This window comes from Drosophila ananassae, assembly GCF_017639315.1.
Source record: "Drosophila ananassae strain 14024-0371.13 chromosome 4 unlocalized genomic scaffold, ASM1763931v2 tig00000077, whole genome shotgun sequence".
In the NCBI taxonomy this organism is placed as follows: Eukaryota; Metazoa; Arthropoda; class Insecta; order Diptera; family Drosophilidae; genus Drosophila; species Drosophila ananassae.
The window spans coordinates 164,468-173,437 of NW_025319043.1; positions in this window are offsets into that span (position 1 = coordinate 164,468).

Consider the following 8,970-nt stretch of genomic DNA (forward strand, 5'->3'; position numbering starts at 1 on the left):
GTGCAATTCATCGATGAATAATATAATTTTTCCCTCCGCTCTCGAAATCTCATTAATCACTGCTTTTAACCTTTCCTCAAACTCTCCTCTAAACTTAGTGCCAGCAATTAGTGCTCCAAGATCCAAAGCTAAGACCTTTGCATCATGCAAACCAAGTGGCACATCGTTTGCAACAATTCTATTTGCAAGCCCCTCAACTATTGCAGTTTTTCCAACACCAGGTTCACCGATCAGCACTGGATTATTTTTTGTCCGCCTCAGTGATACCTGCATAGTTCTTCTGATCTCTTCATCACGACCAATTACAGGATCAAGCTTTCCTTGCATAGCAAGCTCTGTAACATCTTTTGTATATTTCTTTGCCGCGTTTAATTTTTCCTCACTGTTTGGCGAGTCCGCACTGCTGCCTTGTCTCATTTCTGCAATAACTGAGTTCAGTTTTTGTAGAGTCACACCATTCTCTGCCAGAATTTTGCCTACAGTATCATCTTTTTGTGCAGTGAGGCCCTGTAGTAAACGCTCAACAGCAACAAATGAATCTTTATTTCTTCTTGCAATACCAATTGAATCTTCAAAAACTTTTGCTATTTCTCTTGAAAGTTGAAGGCCACCACTTCCTGGACCTTCAATTACTGGCAACTTTTTTATTGCGCTATCCACAGCATCAGAAATACTTTGCACACTTCCACCACAAGCGTTTATCAAATCCTGAACTAAACCTGATTCATCTTCAAGCATCACTTTTAGTAAATGCTCAGGCATAAAAATCTGATGCCCAGCTCCCAACGCTTTCATTTGAGCACTTTGAATTAGACTTTTTGCTTTTTCGGTAAATTTATTTAAGTCCATAACACCAGTTAAATTCGTATTTGCTGATGTATATAACAACTGATTTCATAAATTTAAACCTAAAGTTGTTTATTGTTAGGTATGAAATTTAAAACTTTCTTAAAAAAGGAACTATCATAGTAACCATACAAATATCTTGTATCTCAAGACCTTTGGTTTTTGTTGCTGAAAATGGTTGTATTATTTAAGTTATTAACAATATACAATACTAAGTTAATGTAATTTATTTGGAGATGACAGGAAAATTTATTGTAACTTTATATTCTAAATAGAATAAAGTTCTTTTGTTAGTATTGTCCTTTTTGTAAAAAATATTCCTAATTTCTTCATCATTTCTGTGGGTAAGGTCATCTGCTTCTCTATCTCAAGTGGTTAACAAAGTTTCTTGTCACGAGGGACCAAATGGAAATCTGCTCGTTTTCACGCGAATTAATGTTACAAATTCTATACATTTCGTTACAAAATGGCATTCGCTTTCTCCATTATCCTTTACCTGCATTTTCATCAGCGTTCCTTGCGGTTTGCTTGCCATATAGGCGGAAATACAGGCTTACCCTGTTCTTTCTGTCATACAACAGTGGGTTAGGTGACTTCTCTATACCGGTGATTTGCGTACATCCAGAAATGAAAAATGTCACATTACCTTTTGGTCGGAGCTTATCAGCATCTTTAGCTCTTTAATCGTTACGATACTTATGAAGCTTCACTTACGTTCACCATACCACTAAGCCTAGCTCTCCAACCACATGATGCTTGTAGTTTATGCTCCTTTCACGATTGAGCATCTTCTTTTTCAAGAGGAGGTTCATTGTCCGCATCGCTTGGCACCAACCGGTTACCCGATTCGCACTGATGCGTAGACTCAGATGGCAAAACATCTGGTTTAATAAGTTTTAGAACTCTTTTAGTTTCTTTCTGAAGGAATTCCTCTCCTTTTAAACAATATGACCGAAGACTTTCAGGTCGCACCATTTCAATAATTAGCTGGGTTCCAGCAGAATCAGTACAGAAAACATCAATAATACTTTGTTTTTTAGAGGCAATCTCAGCATCCATGATAGTGCTGAGAAATTCTATTTCTTCTATTTCATCTTTGCCAGCGAAGCCCAATATATCATTGAGAAAGTGAATGAGAATATCTTTATTTTTCTCAGTGCCAAATATTCTCTTGAACGCGAAATTGTTTTTTGGATCGAGAAATTTCGAAAAGGCCATAATTAAATACAATTAGGAGACGAATAATTATACACTATTTTTCGCAAATGTTCAACCTCTGATTACTCCTTATTTTTTGCCCTTCCTGCACGTTTGCGTTCATTTGGATCGAGGAATTTCTTGCGTAAACGTATAGATTTTGGGGTTACTTCTACCAATTCATCATCGTCTATATACGCTATCATATCCTCCAGGGTCATTATCTTTGGAGGAGTGAGTTTTATGGCTTCATCACTACCTGAAGCTCTTACATTGGTTAATTGTTTACCTTTTAGCACATTTATCTCCAAATCATTGTCACGGCTATGCTGGCCGACAACCATGCCACAATATACCTTATCCTGTGGTTTGATAAACATAATTCCCCTATCTTGCAAATTGAAAATTGCATATGCCACAGCCTCACCCTTATCTGTAGAAATTAAAACTCCATTGCGCCTTCCAGAAATTGGACCTTTATGTGGAGCATAACTATGAAATAAACGGTTAATTATGCCCGTACCCCGAGAATCAGTTAAAAACTCTCCTTGATAACCAATTAATCCTCTTGATGGCACTAAAAACGTTAATCTTGTCCTGCCATTGCCAGAAGGTCTCATGTCAGTCACTTCACCTTTTCGGAAGCTGAGTTTTTCCATGATGATTCCACTATATTCATCATCCACATCAATTACTACTTCCTCTATAGGTTCAAGTTTTTTGCCATCTTCTTCCTTAAATAGCACTCGAGGGCGTGATACCGAAAGCTCAAAACCTTCTCTTCTCATATTTTCAATTAACACCCCAAGCTGTAGCTCACCACGTCCACCTACTTCAAACGCTTCACCGCTTGGTGCCAAAGTCACAGTAATTGCAACATTTGTTTCTGCCTCCGCGTATAAGCGATCCTTTATAGCAGTTGAGGTAAGCTTTGTACCTTCTTGTCCAGCAAAAGGCGAATCATTAACGCTTAGAGTAATCGCCATTGTCGGCGGATCAACTGGAGTTGAGCTTACTGCAGTTGTAACCTCTGGTGCTGCTATAGTGTCTGAAACTGAAGCTTCCTCAAGTCCTGCAATTGCAATTATGTCTCCCGCTACAGCTTGTTCTACTGGAATGCGTTTCAAGCCAGAAAATGAGAGCAATTTAGTTAATCTCCCTCGTTCAATTACTTTACCATCGAGGTCAAGCACCTTAAGATCTGAATTGACTTTTGCAACGCCCTGATAAACCTTTCCTGTCAATATTCTGCCAAGAAACTTATCAGACTCAAGTAGAGTGACCAACATAGCAAAAGGTGCATTTTGATCATAAACAGAAGGTTTTATATAATCTATAACCGTTGAAAATAATGGGCTTAAATCTTTTCTTTCATCGGAAAGCTCCTTAGCACACCAACCATTTCTACCTGAAGCATACAACACTGGAAAATCTAGCTGCTCGTTGGTTGCATCAAGGTTAAAAAATAACTCATATATTTCATTTAATACTTCATCAATTCTGCTGTCTGGTCGGTCGACCTTATTGATTATCACAATTGGCTTCAAATTTGCTTTTAGTGCTTTTGAGAGCACAAATTTTGTTTGTGGCATTGGACCTTCTGCAGCATCAACCAGCAGCAACACACCATCTGCCATGCACAATACCCTTTCTACTTCTCCACCAAAGTCTGCGTGCCCTGGCGTATCAATAATATTGATTTTTTCATCACCCCACATTATTGATGTGCATTTTGCAAGTATTGTAATTCCTCGTTCACGCTCTTGATCACCACTATCCATCACTCGCTCTTGAACTTCTTGATTCTCGCGGAACGTGCCACTTTGTTTTAACATGTTATCAAGCAAAGTAGTTTTACCGTGGTCAACGTGTGCGATTATTGCTATATTACGGATCGATTTAAATTCGTTCATTTTCTATCATTTCAAAATTAATTTAGTAATAAGTATACATAAAATACACTTAGAGTAAATAACTAAAGCTGTGCTGTGCTTCCAAGATATTATAGGATTACTTTGTTAAATATTCTCTACTCCCAGGTTTTGTTATGGGTAGTTGTTTTAATTCACTTGGAAGTTCTTCCTCGCTGTAGTTTTTGATGTTCAGTTCAATCAAAGATATGACAGGAAAAGGCAGTTTCGTTTCACTATTTCTCTTTATCAAAGAAGCTTCAGCAACAACTTTACCTCCTTCCCCTTCTGCACATTCCACTGCTTCAAGTGAAGATTTGCCTGTGGTTATCACATCCTCGATAAGTAATATTTTTTCACCTTTTTTAATTTCAAATCCACGGCGTAATTCAAACTTGCCATTAACGCGCTCGCAAAACATTGTCCTTATTCCAAGCTGCCTGCCAATCTCATAACCCACAATTATTCCACCAATTGCAGGAGATAATATTAAATCTATGGAGCTATTTAATTCTTTTTTTATTTTATCTGCTAATAATGCGCAAACTTTCATGGCTCTGCTTGGATTTTCAAAAATTTTAGCGCATTGTATATATGTATTGCTATGCAATCCAGAAGATAAAATAAAATGCCCATGCAAAATTGCTTCTGCTTCTTTAAATTCTTTTATTATTAGGTTATTTTCGTCTAATATCATTTTTTAAGTTTCACTATTACATTCTTTATTAATTATCTGAGTTATGCAAATATCAGACCACACATTTATTGCAGTTTCAAACATATCGATGATTGTATAAATAGGCAAAATCAGTCCCATAATATGCAAAGGAACATTCATCGATACGAGATAACTGGTTGCCATAAAATAGCACCCCATCGGCACTCCAGCGTTACCAATTGCAGCCCCTGTAGCTAAAAAAATCCATATCAACATTTCGCTCAAGGAAAATGCGTATCCGTTCATTTCTGCAACAAACATTACAGTGATTAGTATAAATGCAGCACATGCATTCATATTAATTGTTGTGCATATTGGTAAAATAAAAGACGACAATTTCTTTGGCACCTTTAGCTTGTTCTGCACACAGTCTATGGTTGTGGGCAGCGTTGCACTGGATGATTTAGAAAAAAACGCAAGTGTGAGTGCCGGCATAACTCCCCTTAGCGTTTGAATTGGTGATATGCCTTTATACCACATAAGTAGCGGTAAAATCAGAAATGCCTGTACAAAATTTGCAGACATTATGCAAACAAAATACCAAAAAAGACTGTAGAACTCGCTACCGCCTTTTAATTCGTGCAAAAAACATGTGATAAAGGACCACACAGCAAGCGGAATAAATTTTAATAACCCTTGAGCAATTTTAAGTAGCGTATCAAAAAGTGCAGAGAATACTTGATATAATATATCCTGCTTTTCTTTTGAAAGTGAAACAATAGCTCCACCCATCAAAAAAGCGATCAATATGCTACCAATCATATTATTTTCAAGAAAAACTTGCACAAAATTAGAAGGAATGAGTGATTTTAAATATGAAAAATAACTGTGGTTATTGCTGTTAATACTCCCTATTGTATTACTTATGAAATTTTTTCTTGCTGGATCTATTAACAAATAAAACGATAATGCAACAAACGCAGCTATAATAGTTGTAAGCAGAGTATAAAATAGTGTTTTCTTAACTAAGACTTTGATTTCAATTGAGTCCTTGAGCCCTGAAATTGTGGAAACTATGGATAAAAAAACCAGAGGTAAGCTTATTAATTTGAGCAAGCTGATAAAGATATCACTAAATAGCTTTGCTATTTCAAATATGATTTCATTGTTTAGGTAGTAAGCAACTATTGCAAGCAGTATAGAAAAAAGTATTGCAAACTTGTGCATTGAAAATAAAACTTCAAAGTAACATTATACAATAATTTTGCTGTTTTGGAATCAGATTGATAGACAAAATAACTTTACAGATTAGGGAAAGATAAGAGGATGTGTTTATTCGGAGACAGTGTAAGATTTCTTAATTTAAATTTAGGTGCACTTAGCCCATTCTGGTGATAACAAATTGGAATAGATAAGATATGATAACTAACTCTTCTGCGAGTATATAGTTTTGCCGGACACAACAGTACGTACTACGTGTCCTTTTACTTTGCGACCATCGAAAGGAGAATTCTTTGATTTACTAGCAAAGTTGTCAGTTTTAATTTCCCATTCATGATTGAGGTCAACTAAAATTAAGTCTGCAGCAAGGTTTTTTTGTATACGACCACGTGGTATGTGTATTATATCTGCAGGCTTATATGTCAATTTTGCAAGCACATCAAGTAGACCCATTTGCCCACTGTGATAGAGTTCAAGTGAAAGGGGCAGCATTGTTTCAAGACCAACAATACCAAATGCAGCATTTTCAAGTGGTAGATCTTTAGAACTACGATCATGCGGAGCGTGATCAGTTGCAATGCAATCAATCACACCTGTCTTTAAACCTTCAACCATAGCTAAACGATCTTCTTCAGTGCGAAGCGGCGGATTCATTTTTGCAATTGCTCCATGTTGTTTTACTATATCTTCAGTCAAAGTGAAGTGATGAGGGGTTACTTCGCACGTAACATTTAATCCCAAATCTTTTGCACGTTTAATAGCATCAAGTGAATCTTTTGAAGAGACATGTAGAATATGGTAGTGCACATTTTCCATATCCTTCATTAGCAGTATATCACGATTTACCATAACCGATTCTGACGCACTCAAGATCCCCTTTACTCCCAATTCTTCAGAAATTTTACCTTCGTTGATTGCACCACCTGCTGATAAATTTAAATCTTCTGCATGTTGAGCAATAGGAACACCCAGCATGCTTGAATAAAGCAGCGCCTGTCTCATAATCATTGGGTTCATAACTGGCATGCCATCATCAGTGAACCCAACCGCACCTGCTTCCTTTAAAAGTGCCATTTCAGTCAACTTTTCTTCCAAAGTGGTGATTTTAGCGTAAAATTCAACGTTTACATGTGAAGTTTCAAGTGCTCTATATTTCAAATATTTAGCCAAAACAACGCTATCAATTGCTGGAATAGTGTTTGGCTGACAAACTACAGTTGTAACGCCTCCTGCAGCTGCAGATTTGCTACCTGTATATATAGTTTCTTTATGTTCCTGCCCTGGTTCACGAAAATGTACGTGAATGTCAATAAGGCCTGGCATTAGAACAAGCCCTTTACAGTCTATTGTTTCATCAACTCCACTTGTTGAAAATAATGATTCGCCAAAATCAACAATTTTATCCCCTTCAGTCAATAGCGAACCTTTTATATCAAGTTTAGTTTCTGGGTCGATAATACGAGCATTAGTATACGCAATTTTATAGCCTTCCTTTTGCCCTGTTTGTAACAAATTCCAAGTCTGTGTCATTATATTTGAGTATCGATTATGCAATAAATCTAAAGTTTTTTTAATAAAACACAACCAAATTAAAACACAGACTAAGAGCTGTCTTGAATTAAAATTATCCCAAAAACCCCGCCCTTATAACCTAGTTAGCTCAGTTTTAACGTTAATGTGTGAAACTCTTAGCTCTGTTGGAGGATTTTCCAGTTGAATATCTAGCTCATTCTGCATGTTCGATAAACAAATTAAAGCTGAATCAAAATCTTCATCGAACTGTTTTGCTTCATGTATACCATCGATTATTTCCTCTAATTCTTCCACATCATCCATTTCTTGCGGCGCACTTTTTAATATCGCTTTTATTTGGTTTAAGTTTTGACGAATTTTCTCCTGATATCCAACAATTCTCTCTTGATATATATCAATCATTTTTTGACATGCGTTGCCTCTAAATGGATGTTCTTTTTTCTCTTTTATGTAAGAACTTTGAAAGTCTTTACAGTTAAGGATTGCTTCTCTATGTTTTTTTATGTCATTAATTGCGCTGATTATCGACTTATCTATTTTCTTCAAATTTTCTTCCCGTTCTTCTCTTTTAATTATACTTTTGGATTCATTTTTTATCTGGTTCATTTTGTCATACAGGTTTCTGCATTCTTTGTAAGATGCCATTGGTTGTAATATTCCTTCTTTTACACCTTTATTGTAAAAATTCTTCAACTCATCATTTGATAGTATTGTTATAGCATCTTCCCTTTTACTCTGTGATTTAGGATACTTTTTATTCAATGAACTAACATGATTTAACAAGAAATCTTTAACTAGCTCTTCCTTTTTAACTTCAGCTAATTTTTCTAGTGTTTCTATATATTTTAGAACTTCTGCAAAGAGCTGTCCACCAGATGGAGCAAATCCTTGAAGTGGTTTACTCTGAGCTTTATAAAAATCGGTTTGTAAAAAATCTTCAGCTTGTTTTTTTATTACTGAAAGTTCATTAAAGGCTTTTTCTGGATTGATTTTTCTCAAAATACTAATAGCTTCTCTAATCGCTTTTTCTCTCTTTTTATCACCTTGTTTTTCATTTAATATTAGACGTTCAGCTTTGGTAAAAGCATCACCGCGATCACTCTTTGCAATGTTACAAACGATGCTTTTTACAACTTTTTCGGTTGCTGCATAATCTATTTCCTTTGCAAAACAGTCAACAAATGATTGCCAAACTTTTTTATTAACAAGCTTACTTGTCTTATTTTCAAAATCTTCTATATCTTTGAATCCCAAAATAGTATAGAGATTTTTTTCGATTATTGGTTCGGCATGTTGTTTTGCCACTTTACCTTTTATATTAAATGGAAATTTACTAATCTTAGTTGTACCCACAATGTTACCTCAATATTAACGCTATCTATAAAAGTATAAAGATTTAATATTTAATTTTTAATTAATGCCAGACAGCTAACTATGGGAGCATTATGCTATAGCTGACCCAAGAAAGATTTCCCTACGTCATACCGCGATTCATTCGCGGTATAGATTCCGCTAACGAGTAGCGGAATGACGAATTTGTTGTTTTTCAAATTGTAGGTAAACCTAAGCCACTTTAGCTATAGCATCAATAGCAAGTGTCAATTA